The 14,101-nt window shown below is 56.1% G+C and overlaps 1 long non-coding RNA gene across 2 annotated transcripts; it reads left to right on the top strand.

The window, feature by feature from the left end:
- The first annotated feature begins 6,226 nt into the window (after nt 1-6,226).
- Nucleotides 6,227-9,923, top strand: LOC148055022 (uncharacterized). Of its 2 annotated transcripts, XR_015705983.1 has the most exons (4): nt 6,227-6,247; nt 6,959-7,087; nt 7,563-7,705; nt 9,451-9,923. It is a non-coding gene; the product is annotated as an uncharacterized LOC148055022 (long non-coding RNA). The 2 variants fall into 2 exon arrangements; XR_015705982.1 differs by lacking the exon at nt 9,451-9,923 and having other exon boundaries at nt 7,563-8,819.
- The last annotated feature ends 4,178 nt before the right edge of the window (nt 9,924-14,101 follow it).

The raw sequence follows: 14,101 nt of genomic DNA, 5'->3' as shown, positions 1-14,101 counted from the left end.
GATGGGACAGACAGACAGGGCGACAGGCAGGCTGTGATGTCTCAGCCACAGAGAGTCCTTGCCCTTTGCACCGAGCACAGCGGCAGTGGGGACAGGTCCCAGGGCTGTCCCCGGCGTCCCCGAGCAAGGGCGGGCGCAGAGCCCTGCGGGCGAGCCGGCTGGGGAGAGAAGCAGCTGGAAACGTGGATCCAGTTGACTTGCTCTGGGTAATATCTCCTGATTATTTCACTGCAGCATGCTGAGGCTGCAGAGTAATCGAATTAGGCAAATATTATGGGGAAGAAAATGGGCAGATAAGTAGCTTAAAGTGATCGAAATGACCTGGAGGTGGCCATGCAAATGGTCTGTATAATATCCTGTAATAACCCTATCCAGGCAGCTCCGAGGAGGCTGAATTCCAGTAACAGGGCATCAGACCATCATTCGCAGCGGCAGGCGAGGGTTGGGCGCTGCAGGCAGCAGAGGCTCCCTGGTCCTGGTCCCCTGGGGGGGTCAACCCTGGACCCTTCTCTTCCCCAGCACCCGGGCAGGGGGGAGCCTCCAGCCGGCTCTGGGAGATGCCTTGGGGTGCGGGTGGTTTTGCTGCTGGGGGAGGATATGCCTCCCCATTCATGCAGCCGTCACAGACCCGCACGCCGCTCCTGCTCCGTGGAGCCTCCCCAGGGATGCTAAAGAGGGTCAGGCTCAGCAAGAAACACCACATTCCCATCTCCAAACCAGCCTGATAAATCACCGGGACAGAGAGACTCAGACAGGGGCAGGAGGGATCGATACGGGATGGCGCACGCTGAGAGCTGCAGAGCCCCGAGACATCCCCAGGCAGAACGGCCACAGCGCCGAGCACATGCCCTGGGCACGCAGCCGGGACAAGGGAAAAACGGGGTGAAAGGATTCAAAGCACATCCCGGAATTGGGATAAAAGCTCTGTTTAAAACCCCTCCCGTCCCTTCGCACAGGTAGGGAAGCTGGGAGCCGTGAAAGGCAATGATAAAAATAGTTCTCCCAGCATCGAGCAATGAAAGAAGACGGAGTCGTCAATCCGGCTGCCTCTCCCTGGGGAGGCTGACACCACCAGCGCTGGCTGGGGAGCAGAGCCGACCCCCCTGGGATGCGGGGCTGGCACGCAGACCCAAAGGAGACTTTATTTCCCCCCCCGCCTTTGCCACATACATTGAAGGAGATCAAGAGAAAACACCCCTCCATCACTGGAATTGAGAAGGGAGCAAAAATAGTCCTGGCTGGAGACATGTGTACAACAAAGTCCCCTGTCACCCATCCTCCGCGCACACGGCAGGTAACGAGACGCTGCTGCTGGTGCCAGCCCTTGCCATGATCAATTAAACTGACAGCATCCGCTGGTCCGTACTTCTTTGTATCTCTGGGGCAGGCAGAAGGCGAGCGAAAGGCTGGCAGGTCTCCCAGGTGGGAGCCTGGAGCTTTGTCTGCATCCCAAGCCGGCAACACCAAAATCCCTCTCGAGCAAGGTGCTGTGCAGACACAGCCGGGGCGGCAGCATCCCTCCATACCCCTGTTTTCGGGATGTCCCACGTTCCCAGCACAGCCCAGAGCTTCCCAGCCTGTGTCCCCTCGCTTGCCAGCTGGCTGGCTCTCCATTTACCCAGGAAAGATCCCGGTCTCTTTGCTGCTTGTGTCTGCACCACACCAAGTGCAAGGAAGCCCTGATCTTTTCTCTGGATTTCTGTGCATAGCAATAATGAGAATTAACCAGAAATAGCTTTCATGAAATGGAATCAGTTTGTGCCACTGGGTTGCTTTCCTGTTAGGGGAAACAAAACAAGATGTAAACCAAAAAACCCACCCAAAACTGGGTGCCCCGATAGAAAAGGCATAAATGATACATAATCCGATGTGCTTGGGGAAGCAGCTCTTGAAAGAGATTGACTTTGACAGCCTAATACATGTCAGCTTCTGACGGGCCCCGGCTCCAAGATGAATCCTCCAAACTTTAATTGGAGACATGATGCTCCCATTACCCAGAACAGAAAATCCCACCTCACTGCCTCGGATTTCTCCATTGATAAAATTATCTTTTTTTATGCCTCTAATTGATTGCAGTGTTGCTCTTCCCCTGGAGAATTTGCTCCTGCAGTCTGGCAGGGCTGGAGAGGAGCCTCAGAGAGGGCTGGAAGGGTCCCTGTGCTGCACAGGGAGGAGACGGGGGGCACAGGGAGACCCCCAAGACCCGTAGCATCCTCCGTGAGTCCATCTGCTTCCTCGGAGGAGGAGGAGGCAGGGACTGCCAGGGAGGGATGGCAAATGAACTGAGAGGGGGAGAGAGGGAAGGGCACCACAGAAATTAGCTGATAGTCATCTCCCTACCTGATTTTAATTATCCTGTCGGATTTAGCAGGCAGATTTCAGCCCCGCTCGCCGGCAGCTGACAGAGCCTCGGTGGCGCTGACAAGCAGAGATTAGTGGGGCTAAGCCAGGGACGAGGCTCCCACCTCGCCTCTGTCTCTGCCCGCCAGCAGGTCCGGGGCGCAAGGAGAAGGGAGTTTTGCTTCCAAAGTGGAGCGGGAAGAGGGGTGGCTGCCACCCTGAGCAGCACAGGGTGCCCGCGGCCACCTCCAGCCCTCCCAGGGGCACAGCAGGCACTGGGGCACTGTGCTTCAACGCAGCCCCTCTTCTCCACCATCTCCTTCCCAAGCAATGCAAGAGAAACCCCGATCAGGCACCAACTAGCTATGCCAGGCATTAGGAGGGGAAAAACGGCCAGTGTTACTACAGGCTAATGGTGCATATTTTGTTTACACTTTCCACTTTCCCATCTAATAGCTGCTCCTGGGCTCACTGTCATTTTTCTCTCCTTGCTGCTACTGCCAGCAATTACTCCTCAGCATTTGCATTTAATGATAAGGCCAGGGCCGGGTGTTTTGAATGGATGTCAGACGATCGGTGCTTTAATAGCGATGCTGCTCCCTGTGTTGGGGTGAGCAGAGCAGGAGGGGAAAGAGGGGCACAGAAGAAGGAGGAGCAGGAATCCGAGGTGGCAGGACCGGCGTGCACGCCCATGGAGCGTGTCAGGACCTTTGCAGGCAGCTAAACCAGTGCCACGTCCCTCCCCAGCGCTACCGGCGTGGAGCAGGGCAAGGGCAGCATTTGGAGGAGCCAGCCTGGAGCTTACCCCTCCCCTTGCCAGCAAGGCAGGGCTCATCATTAATGATTTATTCTTCATTAGGCTGTTCTGTCCATTGCAACCATGCTCTGGCATCTTCGGCACCAAGGTGTCTGGGAACAACAAACGTATGGGCAAGAGAATGAATTCCCCACCTATTGCTTAGGTAGCGTGGAAATAATTACATAGCAACTAGGTGAGCTCAGATTTCATGAAGCTCTTTTGTTCACCGGGCACCTGATCCCAAATGTTGCTGGTAATGGATACGGCAAACACACGGCTACACACGCGTGGCTACGCGGAGAGGGATTAAGGGGGGAAGAGCAAGGCACAAGCCCTGGCACAGGCTTTTGCACACCCCAGACGGATCCTCTGTGGGAACCGTATGGGTTTGGCATCACCCGAGATGGAGCCGCCAGCAAAACACGCCTGGCTGGGAACTCAGGGGGAAGGTTTAAACACAAAATGCTTGAAAATAGGGGAAAAAAGACGCAGCCACGAGAGAAATCCAAGACACCTCATTTTAATTGTCTGCCGCTCTCGGCTCACCAGCTAACGCCTGGCAAGAGGAACGGCAGGGGCTTTTTTCCAGCTGATGAGCGGCGGTTGTCTTCATTTACAAATAGCTCCTCTGATTAATTGCAGGGAGGCGACGCTGTTTCTGGTGGCATCGCTGATGAGCCCTTCGGGGACCAGGGTCACATTGCGAGCTCTGCTCCTGCCCGGGGAAGGGCTGGAGCCATGCAGAGGGGATTCTGCAGCCATGATGGAGGAGTGGGACCTCTCAAGCCCCTTGCCTGACACTGGGCCACCCAGCATGGCCATCATCTTGCTGGTCTCTGCTAGGGCCCAGGACCTCCACGCCAATGTGATGGGGTGCATGGGGACCTGAAAGTGGCTTTTGACTTTGAAGCAGGGGACGCAGGGACAGGACGCCAGCAGCCTTGCAGGGACGGATTGTCACCCTGCTGCTTTTGCACGGCAGAAAGGCCCTGGAATTGGGCATACATTACTGCATTCAGCTTAAATCCCATGTGCAAGCCACCGGAGCTGGGGGACAGGTCCTGTTCTGTGTGAGCACCCAGCAAGAGTGCTTGATCCCGCTCTTGGAGGCTGCGTGCCTGCACCACAGCCCCCAGGACGCTGCATCTGCAAAGGGAGGATGAGCAGGAATGAAGAGACCTGGGAAAAACCCTCCCTTTACAGCGGAGGGGTGGGGAAGGAGCTTTGCCTCTGGAGGCATCCCGGTCCCCAGCGCAGGGTGCAAGGCCAGTGGTGCCACATGTCCCTGAGCGGAGCCGAAGCTGTGTGGCAGAGCTCGGGAGCCACCATGCTGCTGGAGGCAGCAGCTCTCCGATGAGCCACGCACAAAAACCCCACCCCACCACCAGCAAACAGCAAACTCCTGCCTGTTTGAAGCCATTAATGAACCCACAGCGCTTTCTGAAAGAGTCCCCGCGCTCACCGCAAAGCCCTGGCCCAGCTCCAGCCACGGTAATTACATTCTGCCTCCTAAGATCTCCCCTGCCTGTGCAATTAGGATGGGCGAGAGCATTAGCGTGCAGCTCAGCGTGCCCTGGCCCCGGCCCCTCTGGGAGCTGGGTTCGGAGCAGGTTGTGTTTCGCTGCAGGACCCCCTCCATCCATGACTCTCCAGCAAACCTGGGATGCTGGTGGGCTCTGGGGGCCTTTCACCCCTCCCAGACCTGTGACATGCCCCTGGAGGATGCTGCCCTGCCAGTGTAACCAGTCAACCATCCCATAGCACCCACTGCACGGGAACAGGCTGCTCCAGAGGAAGAAAAACCTCCTTGCAAGGACATGAGCTGGAGGGGGCTCAGCGGTGCGGGGATGGGGGGGTACCCAGCAGCATTCGTCCCCCCTCGGCCACCCCTCATCAGCATGCACCGGGGCTGAGCGACGGAGCAGCTCCCGCCGGTGACAGGTTTATGCAAGATGAGTTATATAAGCCGTGCAGAACCGGAGTCAGCGGTAATGAGACGCTTGTGAAATCTTGCACCGATCTGTGTCAGTGCCCTAATCGCAGGCGACAGCTGGGCTCTGCGGCTGGTTGGAGATGATAATATTAATGTCAGGAAGCATCAAGCGGAGGATGCGCCTTTCAAAGGGGGGATTACACTCCTCACGGAAGAAAAGGAAACAGCCCTAATCTTGGCTGTTGGATCCCCGGGTGCTGGCGGGGGCCTGGGGAAGCATCTCTGAGTGACCCGGGCTGGGCTGGCTCTGTGCGTGCCGTGGAGGCAGGCGGCAACATATGCGCACATACGGGCACAGGGTATATATCCAGGCCGTTTGCAGCGTGAACGCCGTTATAATGGTCCAAGTCCCATCACCTGCTTCTCTTCCATCCCGCTCCCTGCATCCCACCTCCTGCCTTCCCTGCCCATCCCCTGTCTCTGCCGCTGGCCGCAGCGGTCCCAGGGCACAGCATCTCTGCCCCGAGAGAGGAAACTTGGGCTGAGAAGCAACTCCAGGTGCAGAAGCAAAGCTCCCTTTGTAATTCAAGCGGCTTTTCCCTGTCTCCGGGTGCAGCTGCCAATCCAGAATTTATTAGCATGCAATCTGCTCTCATCTGGGATGCCGGTGGAAGGGGAGCTGACAGGCAAGCGCAAACAAACAAACAAACTACAAAAGCAAAGGGCCGGAGATGCTGCGGATCCTGATGGATGCGAGGCACCCGAGTACCACGGCTGGGTGGAGGCGGGCAGAGGCGCCGGCCGCAAAGGCTCAGGTGGGAAAAAGCCCTTAATGTTCACATTTTTCTTAGTTATTCACCACGAGCAGTCTTCACAGCTCACAAGCCTCAAAAAGGCTTGCAATGCCTTTTTGGTTAGCGGAGTCTTTCTCGTGTCCTAGAACTCCTTGCATTTATGAAAGGATGACTACAAAAGCCTGGAGTCATTAATAGATATCTCTGCTGTAGGTACATCAGCTCAGAGCTGCTTTTGGGCTGGGTGCGCTCAGTAACAGCGGCCAAATCCCAGCTCTGGGCAAACAGTTGCCCCCCAGCTGGGACCGATGAGCTGGGGAGGCAATAAAAGCCCAGCAGGGAGGTAAGAGCTGGCTTTGGGTTTTGCTGGGGCATGATAAGGTGGGTTGCATATTTTTTTTTCCTCCTCTTTTGCAAGGGAAAAAGCCCTTCTTGCTTTTCTCTCAGGAGTGAGCTGAAGCAGAAGCTCACAGCTTGCACCGTACAGGTAAAATCCTGCTTGCTACCTGCCCAGAAGTGCTTGTTTTTCAGCTGTCCCTCCTCAGCACCTTTGTGTTTTGCTTTTTGCTGTTCAGTTTGCTTTTGAAAGCCTCGTGTTCCCAGGCCTGGCCCCTTGTGCAATGCACGCTCCTGCGTTCGATGAAGCGTAGATGGGGAGCAGCATGGGGTTGCTGGGGCACAGGGGGCTGCAGAGAAGCAGTAACAGAGCAGCTGGGGAAAAAACTGAAGCAATAAAACACCAAGTCCCCCACGGGGGGGAATTAGGGATCAATAACCCAGGAGGCAGAGAGTGCAGCAACCCTGAAACTCGCTGATGAAAGCAAAACGGGGGAGCAGTTAGCCCAAAGGAGCGAAGGTCCTAAAGTGCAGGTGGAGGGGCCCGGAGCTGACGGCTAACGGGGCTTTGGGGGACGGTAAAGAGATGATGGCTGCAATAATGTGCTATAGGTTACAGCATGTGCCGGAGAGGCTGCGGGGCGAGATGCGGGGAGCACTGCACTTACCGGGGGGGGAAGGCAATCAGGTCCTTGGTAATGGGTCTGAAAGGGGAACAGGGGGGTGCTGGCCCTCAGGTGTTGTGCACTGTTTCAGCCTCTGGATGCCAAACGTCTGCTCCCTGCCACTGCAGAGCCTGAGGACGAGGGTTTTGGGGCAGGAGGCAGCATCTCTGCATGGGTCAGAAGAGCCCAGGTGTAAATGGGATCAGCGTGGCACGACCGGGTAACTCCACTCCCTTTCCTGGGTGCTCCTTATCCCCATGGAGCAAGAGGGGCTCTGCCCATGGGTTATTCAAAGCCTCAGCCGTGGTATTTCATATTTTCCCTTAGCGTGATGCTGCTGGGGGAGAGAGGCGAAGGGGCAGCAGCTCTGCGTGCTGGTAGCAGCCAGAGCAGGGCAGATCCAGGGGAGGATCGGGTCCTACACATCGATCAGGGTCTGCAGCCGGGTGTGCGTTTAGGGGATGGGATGAAGATGTGGTCTCAGCGAGCAGCTGAGAAAACAGATTATATTGGCAGCAGGGCCAGGAGAGCCAGGCTAATTCGAAGCAGAAGGGAGTCTGGGGTGCTCGTGAGTGCAGAACTTGTGGAAAAGTGGATCTGTGACTCAGTGATTGACTTTTTAACTCAATTACTCTTCAGGCTGTTGCACAGACTCGACTTCTTATTAACCACCACCCTGGCTCTCTCCCGAACAGATCTGCTGCTGTTCAGCAAAGACAAAGCTGGCGCTGCCCTACCTGCACTGCTGGGCTCCTCCGTCTCCCCGTGGCACTGGGTTTGGGGATCTGCCCTGGCTGGCACCTTCCCGGGCCCAGCCGGGTGCCGGGGCTGGGGAGAGGTGAGCGCCGAGCCCTGCGGGACGTGGGAGGACAGCCTGAAAGGTCAGGCGAGCCGGCTGCACTCCATAAATCCCGCTGAGCGCTGGCGGAGAGGACAGCTTTGCTTCGTCTCCATTATTACCTCCTTATGCATAAATACACCGTATCGATGGGGCCATGAATCAAACTCCCCGGCTTGGTCAGCAGGAATGGGAGCTGCCATCAGCTCTGCCTGCGCCGGGCCGATCCTGCCCCGTGCCTTCTCTTTCTGTGCCCCGCCAAGGGCTAAGGAGGCCCAGACTCAGGGATCTTGGGACACCAAGCCTTGGAAATTTGGTGCAATGAATTTTTTCCTGTGCTTAGCTCAACTCTGCCACAGGGCAAGGAGCAGAGCTGCACACCCCTCAGCCTCTGCTCGCTCCGAGCATCCCTGCTGCCTCCTGGGATCGCACTCCGGAGGGCAGGGATGGGGATGGAGGGCAGGGGAACCCGCTGCCAGGGAAAGGGCTCCGTCGCTGCCATCTCTTACCCAGCTGCAGCAGCTTCTGCTGTCTTTTAATGCACCAATATTTCTTCGAGATTGTGCTCAGTTGCTTCTCGCCCCATTATCACTCAAATGTATATTTTATGTGACTGCAACAAAGGCAGGTCATTCCCGTTATGCAGTGAGGCAGAACGGCTTCGCCGGCACAATGCCAGGGTGAGGGGCAGGAGGCAGCCGGGGCTGCCCCATCCTGCCCCACAGATCTGCCCCTCTTGCCCATCCTCCCTATAGGCACCAGCCCCACATGTTGCCTCCTCCCAGTCCCTCTTCTCCCTCCTGGTGCTTTATTCCTGTCCTTGCTCCTTCCTCCTCTCTCCATCCCTCACTCTCCTTGTTGGAGCCGCCCCAGAGGGGGAAAGCCCCAGGTCTTGGCACTCTGCGGGCAGCAGCAGGCAGCCTGCCTGCACATCTCCGGGGCTAACCCAGGGAAGGTGCAGGAGGGGTGCAAAGGGCATAGGGGACACAAGAGCTGGCTTTTGTCAGGTGAAGCTCCTCCCTAGCAGAGCCCTTGCCAGCCATTGCCCATGCAGAAAACTCAGGCAGCCGTGGCCACAGGTTTTAATTAAAATTAACTGTTGCCCACAGCTCCTGGACACAATTACTCAGTCACCAGGTATCGGCTCTGTTGACAGGGAGTGTAATTAAGACATGAGCATTTCTCCTTCCCCAGCCACCATCTCCGCCCTGGCACAAAGTAGCCCTCCTCCCCGGGATGCTCCTGCCCTGCCCGGCACTGCCGTGTCCCCAGGGGCATGCAGCGATGGCACCCCCTCCTTCCCGGGGCTCCTTCGCTCCCGTAAGGCTTCGGGCCATGGTACAAATCGCTCCTGCACCCCGTGCTGGGAAGCATCGTGCAATCACGGTGCTGGTGTCAGCCCAACCCCTCATTAAGTGCCATGCCCCCACTCAAGTAATTACTCCTATTTATAACTGAGTGTTTGCAGCCTGCCCTCGATAAAACCCCCGGCTGCTCCACCTCCCGCGCTCCTGTCGCTGACACAGAGCAGCAGCTATTTTTACCCCTCTCCCCTGGAGATGCTTTGCTCCCGATTCCAGTCGTGGGATTTAAAGAAGCTCTGCCATTCCTTCCACCCCATTCCCGGGGTCCCTGGGGGCTGAGGCGGCGATGCTGGCACCCTCCTGCCAGGGCAAAGGCTCGCTGGGTCCCCCCTGAGTAGGGGACTGAGAGGCTGAGCGTGATCTCTTGTTATCCCTCTTCAGGCAGGAGATGCTCTGTGCTGGCAGATGTGGGGTCGTGTTAATCCAGCGGGATCTCTGGAGCCCTCCAAGGACCTTGATCTATTGATCTTGCCAAAAGGTGGAGTAAAGCGTGATGCAGGGGGCCCCATGGGAACAGCTTTGCAAACCAGCTCTGCCCAAGGACCAGGGTCTCGCTGCAAGCTGAGGCTGGACAGACCCAAAAGAGAAACCTCTTTGGGGAGGATTTGTGTCCAAATGAGGCCCCATTGCTGTGAAAAGACCTTTTTTCCTTGAATATCTGCTCCCGTCCATGCTCTCCAGGGCACGGTGCTGGGCTGAGCCCACCCAGGGTCAGTGGAGTCGAGCAGCAGCTCCATGCAAAGGCAACCCATGGCACCGGCTCCCGCTGCCCGGTAAAAATAGAAACCGTTCTTTGTTTTCACACCAGCTATTTCAGATGCAATCGCTGTGTTTCAAAGAGGAAACGCTGCTCTGAACTCTGCATTAACACTTATCAGTGTAATTTCCCACGGCAAGTTAAGGAAGCAAAGCAACACTTAACGTGCTCCCGCTCTCTGCAGTCCTGGGTGCCAAAGTGCTCACAGATGGCTCAGGCCTTTGCAAACCCTCGAGCCAAGCTGAAAAACGCCTTCCCATCCGTCTCCACGTGCAGACCAGGCTTGGGATAGAAAGGAAAATGATTCATCTTCTACTCCAACATAAATCCAGCAAGGGAGTCTGCTTGCGGGGAGCTGAGACCGGGCAGGGAGAGTGCCAGCCTTCAGCATCCCACGGGGCTGAGCAGCAGGAGCTGCTTCACCTCCGTCTGTCGGGACAGCAGGTCTCTCGCCAGCCTCGGAGCTAAATCTTCCATAATACACTTAGATTAGTATACTTATACTTCCTTAATATATGTATATCATCTCTGGGGGAGCTTGCTGCTGGACCCGCAGCTCTCCAGGGCTGCCAGCATCCCTGCTGCCTGGCCCTGCGTGCGGGGACGCCGGGAGGACGTTAGCTCAAGTGCATAGGGGTTTTCTTTGATTATAAGCAGCGATCGGTGCTGCTGGTGACCCTGTGCCGAGCTCCCACTGCCAGCTCACCCCGTGCTGGGCACGGTGGGCACCGCGGCATGGCCCCTGCCCTCCATCCCCATGCACCTCCCGGCGAGGCGGCAGAGCCGTGCATTAATCATTCCCGCTGCACATCGAGCCATCTGGATGGTATTGGCCCTTCTGCCACACCACGGAGGATTGTTAACACAAAGCATATGCTTTGTTTGAAATTAATAATAATTTTAGGCTCTCACCAGCTGCTGGTAATTGGCTCCCCTTTCGCAGAGATAACTGAGAGCAGCAGGGTGGAAATTCAGCCGCTTCTTGGCTCCTTTTCTAATGAGATGAGTCCCCGGGAAAGGTGGCTGTTCTGCAGGGGACAGCGTGACACCGGACGGGTAATGGCTTTTAATAACGTGCTACACGTGTCCCGTGCCACCGTGATGGTAAGACACAAGCACCGGGGCTGCTTGGGGACGCCGGGGTCCCCTTGGCAAACCCGTGCAACAGCCACAAAGGGAGCAGACCCTTCCTGGGCACCGACCTGGCCGGGGAAGGGCAGGTTTTAGCAGCCTCGCTTGCTGCTTAATAGTTGCCAGCAGCAGCAGGTTAGTGCAGAGGGTGTATTTTTACATTTTCTTGCTTAAGCATCAATCTGGGCAGGTGGGTGTTGGGAGGCTGGTAGGGATATTTATATGGCAGTCCTGACAAAATCTGCGTGCGGAGGAGCTCTGTAAAATATACAGAGCGTTATTTTTGTTCAAACAGTGCATATTAAGGCAAAGGGAACGTACTAAACACATCCGCTGCAGTAGAGACATATGGGAGCTGAGGGCTTTTAAAAAAATCTCTGGATTCAATTTAGGCTTTTAAATGCAACCTGCCCCACGACGGCTCTGTGGCTGCAAGGGAGCAAGTGGGCAGAGACACGGCAGCAGCCGGCAGGACTCTGAAACTGGGGCTCTGGCCACATTCCCCCCCTTCAGCATCATTAGGGTCCGGCCGATACCTTTAATGGGATTCCCGTAATGAAAGTGTAGGAGTAGCATGCAATATCCAAAGAGCTAAAAGGCTCTCCTGGGCTCCATGCAGTGCTGCTGTAATACAGCTTATTGGTATTTTAGCCTTCGTCAAATATTCAGCACTGGAAAAATGACACGGAGGGAATTTCGGGCTCATGGCGGGGTGTGGGAACCCTTCCCCATGTTCCCATTACCTTCCACAGCCCAGCGAGACCACTGGCACTGCAGAGATCACCATCCCATAAGAACAGCAATCCCCTGGACCAAGACCAGCAGAGAATTGCCTTTCCAGACCCTTGGTCACCAGCCCTCCTCGTCTTCTCCAGGCCCAAGCAGCAAATTCAGCTGCTCCTTTGGTCCAGGCTTTGCATGCACGCTCTCCCTGGAGCATCAGCATCTCCAGTCTCATGGGGCATCGCGTTGGCCTCAACACGTTCCGGTGGGAGACTCCACCTGTGCCTTCCTGCCTTCCTGCATCCCTTCATCCCGCAGAAGGATGCTCCCCAAACCCTGCCTCCAGCCAGGCACCCCTTGGTGCCCTGCCCCAGGGCGTTTCAGTGCTGCTGATGCTGTGATGTGCCCCTTGCAGCTGCAGCTACGAGGTTTTTTTTCCCCACAGCAGGCATCATTATAAATATTGCCAGATGGGTGGGAAGGAGAGGGAGGACAAGTGACTCCACTACGGGCTGGCACCAGCCTGGGAATTTGCACCCAACGCTAGCCAGGGGCCAGCGATGATCCCGGCTGCAAGGGGGTGCGGGCTGGCCAAGTTCCCCGGGATCGATGCGGGTGGGTCTGCAGGGACCGAGCACATCGCCCCGCAGCGGAGCTGTGGCCAGCAAGAGGCCACGGGATCAATGCGGAGTGAAGGAAATACAGCTGCGGACACGTGGCTTTTACAGCTTCCTTCCCCAAGAAAGGCTGGGGTTTATGGATTTCTGGTAATTGCCAATTAATTTTGCTGAAGCCAAGGGCAGGAAGGCAGCCCCGCTCTTTAAGGGCACCCATGCAGGGGTGGGCAAAGGGAAAAACAGCCTCCTTTTTCCCCATCTATTTTCCTGTACAGTTCTCAGGAGAGTCTGGACTGATGCAATCCCTGCAAAATCCCAGCAATGACCAGTCCTGCACTTCTAGAGCCACTGAAAAGGAAAGAAAAAGCAGGCTGGATAGAGTTAGGAGTTGGCTGTAGCTCCAACCCGTGGCCACAGTCACCACCTCCCTGCTCCTCATCGTGCACCTTGTCATCAGCTTCATTTATTCCCCATCCCGAGGAGGCAGCCGGGAGCCCCAGAGCTCCAGAAACAAGACAGGCGAAGAGAATCCAGACCCTCCCAATTAGGCAATTTTTCTGAATGAAGGGCCCTGCTCCGCCCTGCGCGGGGAACATGATTGGCATAAATCCCAGGGCTGATTAGGGGCTTGTCATTTAGCACCTATAATGCCTCCCTCCTAATAGTATTAGGGCCTCCTTGGCGAGACACTAATGCAGTTTGCAGCTGCACCGTGGCGCCTGGGATTCGGCCGCCGAGCGGCGAACGTGCTGCAAAATGAGCACATCTCTAATCCAAGGAGACAGTAATGAAAAAAGGAGCTGCCTTGACAAGGTGCGCAGAGCAGGGGGGGAAAAGTGGTCCTGGTATGCCCGGCCTCAGGAGCATCGTCTCCTGGCCATGGGCAGCATCCCCACCCTGACGGCTCAACGAGCTCGCTCTCTCCTTATTTCCCCATCTTCTCCATCCTGGAGATGCCCGTACCCCTCTTTCTTTGCTCTGCCCCTCCAGCCTTGCCAGGGGATTCTCCCTGCTGTCTCCCCACCGGCTGCATCCCTGGTCCATGCCCCTCGCCCCAGGATGCAGCCCTGCCTCCTCTCCCAGAGGGCGGCGGGGGAGAGGGGTAGGGGTGTTTGCTGGAGGTAGCGACCCTTAAAGCTCTGAACAAATCTCTGTTTTGATTAGCTGTGCTCCTAAATGATTTATAATCAGCATAATACAATAATGACAATAACTCCCTAATCTGATTAAAGCGCTCTCCATTTGTCTGGGGCTTTGCGCTGTAATCTCTTCCTCCCCTCTCTGCCATCGATTTTGTTTTCTCAGCCCAGCCCCTCTCCGAGCTCCGCCGAGGGCTTTTCCAGCCTTTGCATCCTCCTTACCTGGACTTGATATTCCAGGACACGTCCCCTTTTCCACCCTAAAACCCTGTCCACACAGACGGGGCAGGCAGGGAAAGCTGTGAGCAATTTATTCTGACAGCAAAACCCCCAGCGCTTCACCCGGCCCGTGCTGCTGCCTCTGTGAAATTTGATTAGTGCCATTCGCAGTGACTCCCTCGTTAGCCTGACTGGCACGGTACAAATCTCGTTAGACCCATAGGATCTTTAAGTGAAGTCCGGAAGGTGTTTCCATTTCTTTGGTTAATGAAGAAAAATAGTGGTGGAGGCGGCTGGAAGGAGTGGGGATTGCAGCAGGGAACCGGGCTGGAGGATGGCGAGGAGAGAGGACTGTGTTAACACTGATTAATAATAAATAACCACCATAATGAGCACTAATTAATAATAGCACATGCTTAAGTAATTGATTCCTGGTGAATGGCATT

The sequence above is a fragment of the Nipponia nippon genome, unplaced genomic scaffold (assembly GCF_047370975.1).
Source record: "Nipponia nippon isolate SJK-2023a ecotype South Korea unplaced genomic scaffold, ASM4737097v1 scaffold_27, whole genome shotgun sequence".
Classification (NCBI taxonomy): domain Eukaryota; kingdom Metazoa; phylum Chordata; class Aves; order Pelecaniformes; family Threskiornithidae; genus Nipponia; species Nipponia nippon.
The sequence above is the reverse complement of the archived record's forward strand: the minus strand, read 5'-3'. Positions and strand labels throughout refer to the sequence as shown.